At 40.1% G+C, this 19063-nt stretch overlaps 1 pseudogene; it reads left to right on the top strand.

The window, feature by feature from the left end:
• Window positions 1-16958: 16958 nt before the first annotated feature.
• On the top strand, window positions 16959-18069 carry LOC114031467 (annotated as a pseudogene).
• The last annotated feature ends 994 nt before the right edge of the window (window positions 18070-19063 follow it).

The raw sequence follows: 19063 nt of genomic DNA, 5'->3' as shown, positions 1-19063 counted from the left end.
TAAGTGATCTGCCCAGAGTCACACAAAATAACAATAGCTAGTGAGCATCTGAGGTAATATTTGAACTCAGGTCTTCCTGACTCCAGACCCAGTGCTCTATTTACTCAGCCACCTACCTGCCTCTAGGGCACAGGGTTTGTACCTAAATAGAGCTTAGGGGATAGGATTGGGATCCTTAGGAAGCTTTTTCGTTCCTTGTGGAGACTATAGGGACCTCAGAAACTTGCCATTCAATATAAAACTGGACCAAGCTTTTCATCATTGCTCCCTGGTACTAGTATTGCACTCTCTCTGTCTCTGCCTCTCTCTGTCTCTCTGTCTCTGTTTCTATCTGTCTTTCTCTGTCTGTCTCTCTCTGTCTCTGTCTCTGTCTGTCTGTCTCTCTCTGTCTCTCTCTGTATGGGGGGGAGTGGGGACTAGAATAGGACAGAGTACAACCTTTCTTCACATTTACTCTTGCATGAAGTTCTAACGCACCTATCAAAGTTGCAAATTGCAGGCTTTAGACATGCTAATTGTATTGCACAGAACCTAAGGCTCTCCTGCTTGTCTTCCATACCTGACCATTCTCTCACACATACTCTGCTCCACTTGACCACACTCTTAACTCTGTGCCCTGGGTCCCTCTGCTAACTTGCCTATCAACCAACCTCCTGTTAAATCTCCTTCCCCACAGCCCAGGGCTGGTTCTTCCCCAAATGCCTAACGCTGCTTCGAGGATAGGTCCTGATATCATTGCAATACATCTGCAAAATCACAGGTAGCTGCACTTCAGCATAGCCTCTAGGGCACAGCTACTCTGACATTTGACCCCCACACCTCCCCAAACTAACAACATCAGCATCAACAGCATTTATAAAGTGCCTACTATGTACCAGGCACTGTGCTAGGTGGTAGGAAGGCAGAGAAAGGCAAAACAAAAACAAGGTCCCTGAACTTGAAGAGGTTACGTTCTATTAGGGGAGACATCATGCAAACAACTTCATACACATAACATATTTGCAGTGTAAACATGAGGTAATTTCAGAAGGAAGGGAAAAAGGGTTGGGAACTGGGAAAGCTTCTTGCAAAAGGTGGAATTTGAGCTAAGTCTTGAAGGAAGCCAGGAGGCGGAGGTCAGAGTGTGGCTGTAATGATGGTGATCTTTGTCCTCTGGCCTATAGGCTGGACATGGAGTTTATTAAAAAAATGGCAGAAGGAGGGCAGCCTTTATCATTTTATATGAGAAAAGAGAAAGTCTATAATGCTGATGTTGGAATGAAGTGCCTGGCTTCTTGCTCTCATGTACCCTGATGTATGTAGTCTTATGCAGAACTATGGCTAAAGGTGACATTTTCCTATCATGACTTTCATCATTGCAGAGTAGAGGTGTTGTATTGAGCACATAGGAGGGCCAGCAGTGGCACCAGGGATATAGTTCTCCGCTCATTCTTTGCATAATAGCTAGGGCTCTAAATGCACTGTTTGGGTTGTTTTTTTTTTGGGGGGGGAAGGTGAATTTAGGTAAATGATCTCATACTAATCAATTCAACTATGTGCTAGATGGATGAGGTCCCATTGTCTGTGTCTAGTTCCAGTGAAGAGGTCCCTATGAGGGATGGTGTTTACTGATGTAAATTCCATTACTGAATTCTTCATAGGGGGAATCAAAGTATGTTTCTATGACCAAAATTCCTGGTTATACCAAGGTTGATCCAGTAATGGCAGTTAACTTAATGATCAATATGGATTACCACACATTTTGACTCAATCTCTCTCTCTCTCTCTCTCTCTCTCTCTCTCTCTATCCTGTCTCCCTCCCTCTCCTTTTTTCTCTCTTTCCCTCTCTCCTAACAGGAACTGAAATAATTGGATTGATTGTGCCAAAGTTGATTGGGTAGTTGTGTGTATATGTACTTTGAGTCTTCTTAATAAAAAATGCCAATAAATCAGCAACCTTCTTGAGCAATGGTCAACACATTGAATGTGAACTAAAGTATGTTATATTATGGGAGGAACATCCTGTAAGTCTGAGTTGCTCTGAAAAATACAAGAAAAACAGTTGTCAAGCTTAGACTTGGCAAATAAGCATTGCAACATTTGCAAGTGAAAACCTCTATTTTTTCTACTTCACTGAGTATATAAATTATATTCTTCTCCTTCATACATGGCCAAATTTTTAGGTAAATTGAAAGAATTAGATTCTAAACAAGGTGTAGGTAATTCTGGACCAAATCATCAAGTGCCCTCCTAGTTTTGACCAATAGAAATAAAAACAGCATACCTCAGCTATGGTGATTTGACTGGTCACTAAAATCAATGATCACAGAATGGACATTGTTCTAAAAGATCATTTTCATTCTCTTTTGGGGGTTTGTAAATCTATCTCTTGGTTTGTATTAAGTGGTCAAACGGAGGTGAGGTTAGGGTCAGAAAGTTTTGAGTTATACGGACCTTAAAGCAAATCTCGTTCAGCCCTGTCATTTAATAGAGAAGAAAAAGGAAACCAGTTGGTGAAATGACTTGTCCAAAGTCATCACAGGTATATAATGATGATGATGATGATGATGATTATAAACAATGCCAACAAACATTTATAGAGCTCCTTAAGATTTAAAAAGAGTTAAGTAGCAGAGCTAAGATTCAGATTCAGGTTTGAATCCCCTGAGTTCAAATCCAGAGCTTTTCCCACTCCTGGTTGAGTGACCAAAGGAGAAGGACATACAAATTGAAAGCTTACAGAAGGAAAAAATATCCCTGTTGTAGCCTTTGAACATAAAAGGGTTTTTAAAAAATTGACATCATCTCTGCTTTGGATGGAGGTATTTTGTACATTTGTAATGGATATACCAGCAAAGGCAATATGCCATGATATAAAAAAACTCTGATCATACCATAGATTTCTTGCTAAAGATTTCTGTGCTGTGTAAGATGCCTCTCATTACTTGGAATAGTCATGCATTTTGGTTAACATTTTTTCTCCCAGGGACATTCTGATGTCATGCAGCATGCTGGTAGTTTTTTACTAGCTTAAATATGCCTCATAAGACTGAGTCATCAAGAGAAAAACACGTTCTATGTTCCTGTTTGTGTATATTGATAAACTTGCCCTCTGAAAGGATGTATTTTAGCATCAGCAGTAAATGTAACATATTAAAATGAAAAGCTAGCATCTTCCATGCAAGCCCACTTTTTGGTTTGGATTAATGAATGCAACTCGGAGTTGATTTTCCAGGGAATCCACTGTAGCACAAGCTAAAGCTGCCCTCTAGTCAATGAGGACATTGACTGAAATGATAAAAATGTAAGATATTTACTTATTGTGGGGTAGCTAGTTGGCATAATGGATAGAGCACCAGGCCTGGAGTCAGGAAGACTCATCTTCTTAAGTTCAAATCTGACCTCAGATACTTACTAGCTGTGTGACCCTGGGAAAGTCACTTAGCACTATTTGCCTCAGTTTCCTCATATGTAAAATGAACCGGAGAAGGAAGTGGAAAACTACTCCAGTATTTTTGCCAAGAAAACCCCAAATGGGATCACAAGGAATTGGAAATGACTGAAAACAACTCAACAACAACAACAAGATGTATGTGTTCTATCCAGTCTGATCTGAAGTAAATTTAGTAGAAAGTACAGTGGAAAGAGCACTGAGTTTGGAGTCATTTGACACAGATTAGATTTCATGTTCTCCTACTTATTATCTAAGTGACCTTGGGCAAGTCTCTTTACCTCTATGGGCTTCAGTTTATCTGTAACACGAGGGGTATGGAATTGGTAAGCTCCAAGGTTCCTTCCTGAGAGTCATTCTCTAAAGAAATTCTTAGGGTTTACCTCAGAGACTCATCTTAAGGAGACCTTAAAGATCATCTGGTCCAACTCCTTGCCTCCAGGCAGGTCGGAATTGAACCATTGAGGGACGAAGAAGATATCATTCTATTTTCAAGACCTCCAAGGAAGGAAATTTCATAACCTCTACAATAACCCATATAATAAGGAAATATCTCCAGGCATATCCTAAGTCCATTTCCCCTTATTCTGTCTTTAGTGAAGAATTTTAAAACATTCATCACTATCTATATATTCAAGCCATTTTGAAATCATCCCTCAGCTTTATTACTTTTTTTCCGTCTTACTCCTTTAAACCTTCTCTCCATAGGTCCTATTCCCTTACTCTGTTTTAATTCTCTTCTGTCATAAGGTCACAGGTCTAGAGTCAGAAGGTATCTCAGAGGTCACCTAGTCCAATCTCCTCATTGTACTGGTGAGGAGACTGAGAACCCTTACTAGTTCTTCATATTATTCTAAAGCATGAACTATCATGTTGATCACAAATACACCTCCTGATTCAAAAATGGATGTGTTTCTGCTTTGGCATAATGGCACACACCTGTAATCCCTCCTTTTGGGGAGGCTAGGGCTGCTGGTTTGTTTGAGCTCTGGAATTCTGAACTGTAATAGAGCTAAATCTGATGGAAGCCAAGGAAAAAGAGGGTTTTCAAATGGGAATGATCAACATTGTCAAATGCTACAGAGAAACCTAAGATGGTAGGGATAGAAAAAAAAGACAACTGGATTTGGTAATAAAGGAGTCTCTATTGACTTTTAAGAATGACTTTTCAGCACAGAGATGAGGCAGAAACCACATTTCAGGGCATAAAGGGAAGAATAGGGTAGAGAAGATGGGATTAAACATTTTTTGGACATTTTTCCATCCTTTGTAGTTCTTAGGCTCATGTGTCTATACTATACCTTCTTGCAAGGGCAAAAATGGACAAATTTTTTCCCACAGAAGACAGCTCTTCTGAATCACAGTCTTTGTTCATATTGCTCTGAGTTTTTTGATCATATTTCTGCCCCCTAGAAGTGATGAGGCTAATGGATGCGGGTTATCAAGGTCAATAAGAAACAAAGACCCTTCTTGGGAAAAGAGGGGATGTTTTGAGTCATACTCCAAGAGAGAAAATAAGATTCCTGGCATGATTGAGCCAAAAGTTCATCAGGTTGTCAATTCCTATTGATTCAGTGGATTTCTTTCTTTTTTTTTGTTAGGGTTAATAAACTTATCAGAGAAATGTTGTATATATAGTTTAATTAGATTTTAGCAAGTATTTGATAAAATATCTCGTGCTATTCTTGTGGAAAACTCTTCTTTCTTCGTAACTTCCCTCTCATCCTCCGGGCACTCAGACTTACAACCCCTGTGTCACCTTCAACTCTGTAATCTAATTGTTAAGACGTTTATCCTGACATCAAGTCTAGATTTAGCCTTTTGCAATTTCCACCCACATCCAGGCAGTTGTCAAGTCGTGTTGTTTCTTCCTTTATAATATCTCTTATATATTCCCCCTTCCCTCCTCTGACAGTTCAACCATTCCAGTGCAGGCTTTCATTACTTCACGTCTGGACTATAGAAGTAGCCTTCTGGTTGGTCTCCTTCATTCAAGTCTTCTCCACTCTAATCCATCCTCTATTTGGCCATCAAATTGATCTTCCTAAAGCAAAGGTCTACCCATGTCACCACCCTCTTCAATAAGCTCCGGTGGCTCTCTGTTACATCCAAGATCAAATAGAATATCCTCTGTTTGACTTTCAGATCTCTTCATCGTCCGGCCTCTTCATACCTTTCCAGTTTTCTTATACCTTGCTCTGCATATACTCTGCAATTCAGTGACGCTGAGTTCCTTGTTCTTTCTTGAGCATGACACTTCATCTTCCCACTGAGCATTTTCACTGGCTCTCCCTCCTCATAGCTGCCTCTTGGTTTCCCTGGCTTTCTTTAGGTCTCAGCTGAAATCCCACCTTCTGCCAGAAGCCTTTTTCAGTCCTCTGTGATAGTGCCTTCTCTTTGAGAAGGCATTTATCTTGAATATATATAGTTGTTTGCATATTGTTTCCTCCATTAGACTATGAGCTCCTCAAAAACAGAAACTTTTTTTGGTCTTTCATTGTAGCCTTAGGGCTTAGCATAGTGTCTAGCATTTAGTAAGCATTTAATAAATGCTCGTTGACTAACTGGAGAAATTGAAAAGATGTGGACTAGAGAGCTACAGTAACTGGACTCAGAGATTAGTCCAGGGATGAGGACCCTATGTCTTTGAGATCACATGTGGCCTTCTAGATCCTTAAGTGCACCCTTGTGACTGAATCCAAATTTTACAGAACAAATTTGTTCCAGGTTCCCCACTGCTGGGTTCCATGTCAGTTTGGTAGAGGGTCTTCAGCAGAGTTCCCAAGAGATCTGTATGTGCACTGTGCAAACACACAAAGGCAACCAAGATGGTGAAGGGTGATGAAGGTCCATGTTACATGAGATATCATTTGAAGGGAATTGGGATTTCTAACCTGGAAAAGAGAAAACTCAGGGGAGACATGATAGCTGATGTCAAGATTTGAAGGGCTCTCATATAGAACTGAGATTAGACTTGTTCTATTTGGCCTCAGAGGCCAGAACCAGGAGTCATGGGTGGAAGTCGCAAAAAGACATCATTAGGCATTTTTGCGCTACTGTTCAGAGTTATCCAGAAGTGGAATGGGCTGCTTTGAGAAGTGATGGGTTCTCCCTCCTGAGAGGTCTCCCAAGTAGAGGCTGGCTTTTTATTTGTTTGGTATGATATGGATGGTGTTCCTTTTATGTATAAGTTGGACTAGATGCCCACTGAGGTCCCTTCCAACTCTCAAATTCTGGGATTTGGTGAAGTGAGAAGTGGGTTTGTAGCCCTTATAACCTAGGTTTGGTTTGTGGGCTCAGCCCAGATATGGTAGGATGAAAGCACTCTGCAGGGGTATGGCAAATGCTGGCAAGGTTTTGGTTTGCTTCAAATGGCTTCCCTTCCTAAGGCAGCTTCCATCAGTGGCAGTGATCTGAGGACCATACTTCTTTCTTACTCCTACAAACTGACATTGCGGTCTGAATATAACCCCCTTTTCCCTTTCTGTCTGCTGTAGTATACGGCGTATAGTCAAATCAATCACACAACTTAACTTTATTAGAGTATATGGGAATCCTGTTACAAATGATAAGTAATTGAGAGAACGAAATGTCTCCTGGGCACTCCCTACCATTACTCTCCTTTTACTTCTTTTTTTTGATTTAGTAACTGTGTGATTTAGGGTCACTGCAGCTTCCTCATCTGTGAAACGGGGATAATAATATATGCTCCACATGCCTCACAGGCCTCATGAGAATCAAATGAGACTGTATGCTAAATGCTTTGCATGTCCCACCAAGCTATACTAATACCTACTACTGGGGCACCTACCTGGTGTAGTGGTTAGAGTGCTAGGCCTTCAGTCAGGAAGACCTGAGTTCATATCTGGCCTCAGACATTTGTTAGCTGTGTGACCCTAGGTAAGTCCTTTAACCTCTGTTTGTCTCAGTTTCCTCTTCTGTAAAATGAGGATAGTAATAACACCTACCTCCCAGGGTTGTTGTGAAGTGGTACCAAATGAGATAAAAAATGTAAAGCACTTAGCACAGTGCCTGGTACAAAGCAGGCACTATATAAACATTAGCTATCATTGTGATCATGATCATGATCATCATCATTGTCATCATCGTCGTCATCGTCGTCATCATCATCATCATCATCGTCATCCATCATCATTGTTGTCTTCTTGTTGCTGTTGTTATCTTCTATTCTAGATCCTAAACATAAAGTGGTATAGTTATTTTGACTAACCTACCTTACTGCCAGCTGGGTGGCAGAGTGGATTGGATGCCAGGCCTGGAGTCTCAGGAAGACCTGAGGTCAAATCCAAACTCAGACACTTACTAGCTGTGTGACCCTGGGCAAATCACTTAATCCTGTTTACCTCAGTTTTTTCATCTCTAAAATGAGCTAAAGAAGGAAATAGCACACCACTCCAGTATCTTTGCCAAGAAAACCCCAAATGCGATCTCGAAGAGCCAGACCTGACTGAAATGATTGAACTACAAAAGCGGTAACAACAACAATCTTACTGCCACTCTTCAGAGCAGGATAGATGTGGAAGAAAAAAAACTTAGATTCATGTGTGGCATGGAAATGCATCATTATTTTCTAATATTTGAAGGGCTTTTATGAGGAAGCTGGATTAGATTTTTTTACTTAGCTCAGGAAGGCAGACCTAAGACAAGGGGGGTGCAATAACAGAGGCAGATTTGGGCTTAGTATAAAGAACTTTCTAACAATAGGCTGTTTAGAAATGCAAAGGTTTGCTTCAAGACATAGTGAACTTCCCAACATGCAATTAATCAATGAGTCAACGAGCTTTTATTAAGTGCTTATTTTAGTCTGGGCACTCTTCTAAGTTCTGGGAACACAAAGAAAAGCAAAAGTAGTCCCTGCCCTCAGGAGCCTCCATTTTATGGGAGAGATAATATGTTTGTATATGGGTCTATTCAAGATACATAAGAATAAATACGAGATAAATTGTTGGAAGGGTTCAAGCAGAGGCTGAGATTTGTACTTGGGTCAGGCATGTGTGTACTTGATGATCTGATTTTAGGGCTTAGACTTTGGGAATATGGCTTAAAATAGAGAAAAGATGTACTTCCTGCCAGGGGACAATTACTACTAACAAGAGCTCTTAAAACCTATTTGAGCTCTCTCTATCTTTCTTCTATTGTGGTGCCTGTGATCAGGTGGTATCTTCTTCAAGTCTTTCTAAGAGACATTCAGGATAAGTAATCTCTTGCAAAGAAGCCAGAACAAAATTATCCCATTCCTTAGTGGATTCAAATGAAAATTGGAAATAAATTCCAATAAAACTTGAAATAGAGTCACTGAAGAAGGACCAACTTGGACTTATAAAGAGCTGCCAGCATGAAGATGTCCAAGTCCAAATGTCTTTGCAGGTACTGTGCCATACCTGATAAGAATTAAAGGTCTCTAGCCTCCCATTTTGGAAGCTGTTTGCTAAGTATAGCTATAAAACAAACAAGCAACTAAACTTGTTGGTAAAGAGATTGACTCTGCCATTTTGTTTCCTGTATTGAATTGTTAGGTTCAGTGATGAATGGATACATGATATATAATGTGTATATACACATAACTTTATTTTGTTGTTGTTCAGTCATTTCAGTTATGTTTGACTTTTCATGACCCCATTTTGGGGTTTTCTGGGTGGGCAAAGATATTGGAGTGGTTTGTCATTTCTTTCTCCAGCTCATTTTATAGATAAGGAAACTGTAGCAAACAGGATTAAGTGACTTGCCCAGGGTCATACAGTTAGTCAGTGACTGAGGCCAGATTTGAACTCAGAAAGATGAGTCTTCCTGACTCCAGGCCCAGCATTCTATCTCCTACACCATCTAGCTACCCATATAATTTTATATATACATGTATATATGTATATATAGTTGTATATGTGTGTGTGTGTGTGTGTGTGTGTGTGTGTGTACAATACATATACATAAAACCTATTTGTTTAGAGCAGGAGTTCATAATGTGAGTCTATCATGAACTTGTTTTTAAACTATTTGCTAATTATTTCAATAGAATTTGTTTCCTTTGTAATCTTATGTGTTTTATTTTATGCATTTAAAAACATTATTCTGAGAAAGGCTTCACCAGACTGCCTAAGAAGTCTGTGACACATGAAGAGTTAAGAACCCCTGGGCAAATATATATATAGCTATATATATCTGTATTTATGTACATATATATATATATATACACATATGTACATAGATATAGAGATATAGATATAGATATAATCTTGCAAATCTGATCAATCAACATTTATTAAGCTCTTACTATGTGTCAGCCACTGTGTTAAGAGCGAGAAATAAAGGCTTTAAATTGAAAAAGGAGAAGTAGAAGAAAAAAATTGTCCATGTGGATATTCCAGGCATGTTATCAAAATCACAGAATCTCAGAATTTTAGAATTAGAGGGCATGGCAGCAGCCGTCCAGTCCAACCCATACCACAGAGACCAACTCCTGGAGAAAGCATCTGGCACAAGAGAGAAATAAGAGTAGCAGAAGACTAATGATTCATTGGAGACAATATTCAAGAACAGTACCAGCATTAAAACCTATAGCTTCAGATGAGAAATGCACACAATATAGATGATAAATTGGGTGAGATCCTCATACAAAGAAGCCCATTTGACCTTATAGGTATCACTATGGTGGAAGGGAGAGGGGGTAGGACAGAGAAGGGACTTGTGAGTGGAAAATGGCGCTGAAAGGGTATTCCTTATTCAAAAGGAACAACAAATATAAAAGGGAGTATGGTGGATGGTGTTACACATCAGCAAAATACAGGGTGTCAGAAAAGCCTTGATGTAGTTTTAAACTATTAAACCTTAAAATGCCACTCAAACTTTTGAAGCATCCTGTTTACTCATACGAAGCAATGCAAGAACTTCAGAGGAGAAATATGGCAAAGGGCATTTGGATGTGTAGTAGTGGAAGGGAAACCAAAAGTGGTATTGTCATCTAGGTAAATTCCAGACCACGTGGACAGAAGAAGGAATGATATGAAGGCTATGATATGATATGAGGGCTAGCTAATACACTGGGTTGCTGAGACAGGCTCTAAAAGATCTTGATATGCTACAATAGAAATAATTGTAAAGTTCTACATTTGGCTTAAAAAAAAGAACTAACACCCCAACAACTTGGCAAGTATATGATGGGTATTCTAGGGCTAGGAAACACTTCCTGTGCAAAAGATATGGGGGTTTTAATGTACTGAAAATTCAATATGAGTCAATAGTGTTACATGAGAGCCAAAAAAAAAAAGTTAACGTTACCCTAAGCTGCAGTTAGAGAGGAATGATGTGTAAGAGCATGGAAGGCAACGATTCTTCTGTATTTGCTATATTCTGCCCTGGTCAGAACACATTTAGACCACATTTGAGTTTTGGGTGCTAAGGAAGTGACTAAGTAGGAGCACATTAAGAAAATGGTGACTTCAATGGTAATACTACTGGAGTCATTCAAGGGTCAGTTAAAAAAAACTTGGGATGTTTAGAAGGCTTGGGAGAAAGTGGTGCTTTCTTTTTCTTCGTTTGTTTGTTTCTTTGTTATTTGGTTAGGCAATGGGGTTAAGTGACTTGCCCAGGGTCACGCAGCTAGTAAGTGTTATGTGTCTGAGGTCACATTTGAACTCAGGTCCTCCTGAATCCAGGGCCAGTACTCTATCCACTGTGCCACCTAGCTACCCCAGAAAGTGATGCTTTCTTAAGGTATTTGAAGGGTTGCTATGTGGAAGAGGGATTCTATTTATTTTGCTTATTTTCAGGAGCAAGACAAGGAGCAGCACATGTAAGTTTCAGAGAGGAAGATTTTGATTGGACATAAGGAAAAACTCCTTGACCGTCTGAATGTTCCCAAAGTGGAATGGGAAGCCTTGGGAGGTCACAATGGATTTTTCATCAGCAGATATATTTAGGGAAAGGCTGGACAATTCTAAGTCAGGTTGTGGGCAAGATTTTTGGTCAGATAAAAGTTTGACTAGATGGTTCCTTCCAGCTATGAGACTGTGGGAGCCAAGAACAGTATGGTGGGATGTACACTGCTTTTGGAATCAGAAGACCTCACTTCAAATCTTGTCTCTGTTATTTCATTCCTGTGTGACTTTGTTTACCTTTCTGGCCCTCCTTTTCTTCATCTGTAAAATGACAGTGGGGGACTATATCACCTTTAAGTTCTTCCTAGACATATTATCCCCTCAAGTAGAATTGTACCTTAATGTTCCTTCCATTATTTTTGAATGAACTAAATAATTTCATTTGTTACATATATGAGGATAGTTTTTTTTTTTAACAGTCTCAGATGTTATGCTGGATAGAAAAAAAAACCTCTGGGTTCTTTAAAAAATAAGGCTGTATTGAATGAAACAAAGAGAAATGTTAAAAATTAGAATATGGCAAAGGAATGCTCATTTATTGTATACTTATTTAGATAGTTATTAGCAAGTACAGCTTCTAAAACACTGAGTTAATCAACAGTGAGTAGTTTAGGCACCAGGAGAATTTGGTTCCATAAATCTATTTTGATGTTGTTTGTACTCTTTGAAGTTTAAGCACCAATGGGAAATTGTTTTCTTTAAAACCCAGTATTCCAGAGAGTGTGTAGGAGGCAAAGGGACAGACTGGATGAGGTGACATCATACCTTTTCAATTTCAAAACAGACCTTTTTATGTTTTCTTTTAGATTTAAGGATCAATGTTTAGATGAGGAAAAATGAGTTATCAGTTTTGATCTTTTCTGCATTCCTTGGAGTGCCAAGAATTTCCTTTTCTCTAGTCTGTGGTGAACTCGCTGATAATTATTATTGCTCTATTAAAAGATACATGGGGAAAATGGCATGGTCTCCTATGATCTTGAACATATGTATCCCTGAGGCAGTGCATTAAATTTGAGAATGTTAAATATAATGTACAGAGATTTGCTCACAGGACCGCTAATCTTTTTACATTTCACTAACGCTTCACTTCCACTTATAGTGGAAGCAAGTGTAAGTTTAAATTATTATTTTTTCTTCCTCTGTCTTTCTTATTTTTTTGTCTTCTTGTCTTCACGTTTGGCTTCCTTCCCTCTTTTTTTTCCCATGAAGTCATTCTTGACAATCAGATCCATCACATTAGTCAATAGTCCTTCCCTTCACCTCCATTCAGTTTTCTAAGAAATAGTTGTATTTTTCCAAATATGTTATTTAAGTCAAAGGGCAGCTGGATACAATGGCAAAAACTCCAATTATTCCCACCCATCATAATGTTCTGTTTTCTCCTGGAAACTTTTTCTGAGAGTTCCCACCCTTACCCAGTTTGAATTATATCTAAATCAAGGTTCTTAGAAGTAGGGGAATAGATCTCAAATAGTTTTTGTAACTTATTTCATACTTAGCTCGTACTGAACCAGATTCTCCTAGTATCTCCCCAGCTGCAAGTCAAGAGACTTTGGAATATGCAATTTTTTTCTTTAAAGTGTGTTACTTAGGCACTAGGGAATCTGCTTCATTCTATACCAATCTACTTGAAAGTGAGTTGTAACCTACAGGACAGTCAGGCTGCAAGTGTGATTAAATCATGTGTAAATACCAGTAATCCTGTTTTCTTGGACTGCCAGGTCTGGTCCAATTTTGAAAGTCCAATGGGAATTCTTTAGGTAAATATACAACCCTGAAGATCACTGCATAAAAAGAGAACTGTTATATTAAGCAGCATGCCATATTTAATTTTAATATTAGCCTATGAGATTAGTAGAGATGGAATTTACTTTAGGAAAGGGAATTGACAAAGGTTACCCGGGGGGAAAATCTTTTTGATAGATTTTGCAGTTTCTGCATAGGTAAAGATTCTATGTTTCCCCTCCTCTTCATTGTTGTCAAATAATGATTCTAAGGAATATTGAAGGCTGGAGCATTGAAGATAAGAGACATTAAGGGCTTTGGGAGTAGGACCTGGGAACTGTCCTCCTTCCCCATTCCCCCACCATGTTTCTTTAAAAAATATTTTATTGATGCTTTTATTTCGTACTACAATCATTTCCCAATACCACAAACCTTCCACTGAACCCTCCTTTGTAACCAAGAAAAAAAGTTAAGCAGAATCAACTAACATATCAACCATGCCTGACAACATGAACAGCATTCCAAACCACAACCTCTCTGGTCATTGCATTATTCTGAATTCTGTTGTCTTTTTGTATTGCTTTCTTTTATAACTAGGTGCATATTGGTGTGAATAATGAAGCCAGTGAAATGGTTGCATTTTTTGAATTCTTGTTGCATGGTTCCGTTGGGCTGAAGCCAATGACTATAATTTATATAATGATAACTTTGAAGAGTATGAATTATAACATGTACCACCACTTCACAGCATCTACCTGCATTGTTGTTGTCAGTATGGATTTTTCTAGGTTCTGCTTTCTTCACTCTGGACCAGATATTCATACAAGTCTTCCTAAATTTATTAGAATCCTTCATACTCAATGCCTAATTATGCAATGTATCCCCTTGTTCCCTAATAAATAGGTAGCCATTTTATTTTCAACTTTTATTATTGTAAAAGGTGCTATTATGGATATGTTGGTACATATGCTGCCTTCCTGGTGTATACGTCTTTGTTGGAGGAATATGCTCCCTAATGATAAGTGTGGGTTAAAGGGTGTCATCATCCAAGTCACATTTCTTGCATAATTCAAAATTATTTTAGAATGACTGGTCCAATTTACAGATCCACCAATAGTGTATTAGTTAGTCAATACATATTTTTAAAGCACTTACACAGCGTCAGGCACTGTGCCAAGCATTGGGGTTACAAAGAGGGACAAAAGATAGTTCTTGTCCTTGAGGAACTCAGAGTCTATTAGAGTGGATTATCCAACTTCTTGAATAATGAAAAAGGACTCTTAGATGAAAACCAGCATTTTGTAGTGAAAACAATCCTGATTTGGAGTTGCGAGACCTGGATTCAAGTCCTACTTAATCTACTTTTTTGATCATGGAATAGTCACATAGTCTCCAATTTCTTTATCCGTTAATTAGGGTATACTACCTATATCACAGGGTTGTCTGAAGACAATCCTCTATCATCCCTCAAGTGCTCTCTAGATGTGTTATTTGTTTATTATTTTATCTCTTTGGATATTTTCTCCCTAGTCTTTTTTTCAATTTCTCATGCCCTTGTTCTTTAGACTTTCTTGAGTCTGTACATAGTGACAGTCCCCAGATAGGGTTTAATCAAATAAAGGCTGCAGATCTGGGAAGCTAGGTTGGCTGAGGCAGCCTCGTTTCCCTGCACCAGCTGATGATCAGATCATTTTATCATCGCTATGATCGATCTTCTGTCTTACCAGGCACTGAAAATACAATTCCTATTACTGTAATGGCCATTACATTACATAAACATCTGGTGTGACTTATCTCCTCCTGGTGACTTCAGGCTCTGTGATCTAGCCAGTCTGCTCTGTGTTGATTCACGCCTATTGGAATAAAACCTCAGGGGTTCACACGCCTACTTCAAATGGCCTCCTGAGCTTGTTAAGTTAGTATCAGTAATAGACAAAGCTTGACCAGTAGGCTTCCACATAGCTTAGCTTTATTATTACCTGGAACCACTGTATTCACAAATCCTAGACCAACTTTCACCTACTGTTAACACAAAGTGGGCACTTTGGAACTTAAGGAGAATCAGGTAATCCTCCTATACCAATCACCTCTGTGATCTCAGGCAAAAATCACATTGTCTCTCTGGGTTTGAGTTAGTTGGTCTTCTTCAGAAATGAAGGAACAGCGACAGCTTCACGTGTGGAAGAAGGCTGGGTTAGATGACCTCTTCCAGGCGTGTGACCCTGTAAAAACAATGTTATTGGATTGCATCATTGTTGTTCAGTCGTTTTCAATCATGTCCAACTCTTCCTCTCCCCATTGGGGTTTTCTTGGCAAACATACTTGAGTGGTTTGCCATTTCCTTCTCCAGCTCATTTTACAGATGAGGAAACTGAGGCAAGTAGGGTTAAATGACTTGTCCAGGGTCACACAGCTGGAAGTGTCCGAGGTCAGATTTGAACTCAGGTCTTCCTGAATCCAGGCCTGGCACTCTATCCGCTGTGCCACCTTGCCGCCCTGCATTGCATCATAGCACTCCGATTATGCATACACAAAATCCCTTCTGCCTCCACTCCCCCAACCCTTACCTAGCTAACATAATCTTGGGTACTCTTTTGGAATTTAGTTTCTGTGTTACACTCGGTGGCATAAAAATATTAAGTAACTCCACTTGAGTAATTGTGGCAGCCAGAGAAGAATGGTGGCTTATTTCCTCTCGACTGCAGGTGGCCTCTCAGTTATACTTCTTCCTCAGAATACAACCCAAAGAATAGACCCTGGGGCTCCTTAAGAGTCATATCTATAGAGGTAGTGAGCACACTTAGCTCCCTCCTTTGTTATCTTATACTTGAGTGCTGATCTGTCCAGGATAAACTGTACCACCTGTCCCTCCTTGACCCCATCTCTCACCTGCTCCTGGCAGATGCCCCACCTGTCTCTGAAATGGAGAGGACATAGATTTCCATGACTTTCTGATAGCACTCCCGAAGTGTGATACTTATGCAGAAGCTTAAGACTAATGTACTATATAGCAGTTATCAGCAGTAACTTCCACTTTCCAGTAACATAATCTACTCAAGAGTCACTCCCCCAGGCCTCTAGGCCTGTACCTTTGAGCAAACTTTACACTCGGGAATACAGCTTTTCTGACCATCCCAGCGCCCATTCAGACCAGAATATCTGGAGGGAAGCATCACCTTGCCACAGCAAAGGATTTATAAGTATAGGGTCTTAGATTCTCTGAATTCCAAAATCTAGTCAATCCCTGACTGGGTATCCCCTGCCATAGTTTCCCTGACTCACTCTGTAAGCTCCCTAGTCACAGAATCATAGATCTAGGTATATAATGGACCTCAGAGACCATCAACTTCAGAACAGGAAAGGGATAAAGGGTCTCATTTGGGATCATCCCTGAAGAAAATGACAGAGCTGGTATTTGAACCAACGTCCTCCGTCTTTAAATCCTAGGAAATCTGTGGACAACTTACTATAGTCTGGTTGTTCTAATGGCATCAGTGCCTTGCACGCTGGTTCTATGGGTGGGTACCATTTCTTTGCTGAGAACCTTTTCCTCTGTACTCTTAAGATAACAAACAGGAAGGAGCCAGAACACACATTCACAGGACAGTTTCCAGCAATGTGAATTGGGTAATCATTGAAATCCATAAGAATGTAATCTCCTTGAGACCAAGGATTACTTCATTCTTCTCTTTGTATCCTAGTACAGTGCCTTGTACATTTGTTGTTGTTGTCATTTTTCAGTAGTGTCAGACTCTTTGTGACCCCATTGGGGTTTTCTTGGCAAAGATACTGGAGTGGGAGCTGTGAGCTCTTCCACCCAGCATGCCCTTGCCTCCCCCCTCAGCCTCTAGGTGTGGTACCACCTCCTCTCTCTCTCTCTAGGGTTTAAACTTGCCACTTCAAAGTTTGCCATGGATGATGACAGTGCTGCTCTTGTGGTTGACAATAGCTCTGGAATTGGCCTTGCAGGAGATGATGCCCCTCGGGCTGTCTTCCCTTCCGTTGTTGGTGCCCTAGACATTAGGGTATGATGGTGGGTATGGGCCAGAAAGATAGCTACATGGGAGATGAGGCCCAGAACAAGAGAGGTATTCTGACCCTGAAGTACCCCATTGAACATGGTATTGTCACCAACTGGGATGACATGGAGAAGATCTGGCATCATACTTTGTACGATGGGCTCCATGTGGCCCCTGAAGAGCATCCTGTGCTGCTTACAGAAGCCCTCCTGAACCCCAAAACCAACAGAGAAAAGATGCCTCAGATAATGTTTGAGACTCTCAACGCCCCAGCCATGTACGTTGCCATCTAGGCTGTGTGCTTTCCCTCTATGCCTCTGGTCGTACTACTGGTATTGTGATGGACTTTGGTGATGATGTGACCCACACTGTGCCCATCTATGAAGGTTATGCCCTTCCCCACCCCATCTTCTATCTGGATCTGGCTGGCTGTGATCTCACGGACTACCTCATGAAGATCCTGACCGAGACAGGGTACAGTTTCACTATCACAGCTGAGAGGGAAATCGTACATGACATCAAAGAGAAACTGCGTTATGTCTCACCAGACTTTGAGCAGGAGATGGCTACTGCTACATCTAGCTCCTCTCTGGAAAAGAGCTACGCCCTGAGAGTCAGGTTATCACCATTGGCAATGAGAGGTTCCAATGCCCAGAAGCTCTTTTCTAACCATCTTTCTTAGGTGTGGAATCCAGTGGAATCCATGAAACTACCTTCAACTCAATCATGAAGTGTGATGTTGACATCTGTAAGGATTTATATGCCTATACTGTATCGTCTGGTGGTACTACCATGTACCCAGGCATTGCTAACAGGATGCAGAAGGAGATTACAGACTTAGCTCCCAGCACAATGAAAATCAAGATCATTGCCCCACTTGAGTGCAAATACCCTGTTTGGAGGCTCCATCCTGGCATCTCTTTCCACCTTCCAGCAGATGTGGATCAGCAAGCAGGAGTATGATGAATCTGGGCCCTCCACTGTCCACTGCAAATGTTTCTAAATGGACTGGTTTTTTTTTTTTTTTGGTCAAAGGTTGTGACATGATAATTGCCTTCCCAAAAAGAGATGAGATTGGCATGGCTTAATTAATTAATTAATTAATTTTTGGCTCTTGACTCAGGATTTAAAAACTGGAATGGTGGAGGTGATTAACAGTCTAAGTATGTGAGAGGCAAACGTCCGCCAAGTTCTACAATGCGTCTTCAGGACTCTGATTGTAGATTTGTTTTTTTTTTTTTTATAATCATTCCAAATATTGTATAATGCATTGTTACAGAGTTACAAGCCTTTATGAAGGCTGTCCTCTGCTAGAGCAAAGGAGCTATGTAACAAAAACCCAGATGGGGAGGGGGAAAAGGACTAGTATTGCTTTACGTGTAAATTATGTAGTCCTTTAAAAAAAACTTTTTCTATCTTCTGCCTTAATACTTGTTCCTTTTTTAAATTGTCAGTCATAATGAACGATCCCTAAATTCCCTCCCTGCCCCCAATACAGATGTGAATGAAGACTTTACAGTCTCCCTGTGAGTTTTATGAGGTTGGTGCCAGTACTTGGGGGAAGGGGAGGAGCTTTACCTGTACACTGATTTAAGACCAGTTCAAATAAAAGTGCACACGTTAAAGGGAAAGAAAGAAGATATTGGAGTGGTTTGCCATTTCCTTCTCTAGCTCATTTGACGGATGAGGAAACTGAGGCAAACAGGGTTAAGTGACTTCTCTAGGGTCACATAGCTAATAAGTATCTGAGGCTGGATTTGAACTCAGGAAGATGATTCTTCTTGACTCTAGGCCGAGCACTGCATCCACTTTGCCAGCTACCTCCCCCACCTTGTACATATTTGGTGCTTAATAAATGTTTATTGAACTAAGTTGATTTTTGAAGAATTGTGACTTCAAAGGTTTTGACAACTGGCCTTGTGGAAAAAAATCATTGAAAGTATCTTTACCAGTTATGGCTATATCACAACTAGATCCAATGTCTTTCTTGCCCTGCC

The sequence above is a fragment of the Vombatus ursinus genome, unplaced genomic scaffold (assembly GCF_900497805.2).
Source record: "Vombatus ursinus unplaced genomic scaffold, bare-nosed wombat genome assembly UNPS02015175.1, whole genome shotgun sequence".
Classification (NCBI taxonomy): domain Eukaryota; kingdom Metazoa; phylum Chordata; class Mammalia; order Diprotodontia; family Vombatidae; genus Vombatus; species Vombatus ursinus.
The sequence above is the reverse complement of the archived record's forward strand: the minus strand, read 5'-3'. Positions and strand labels throughout refer to the sequence as shown.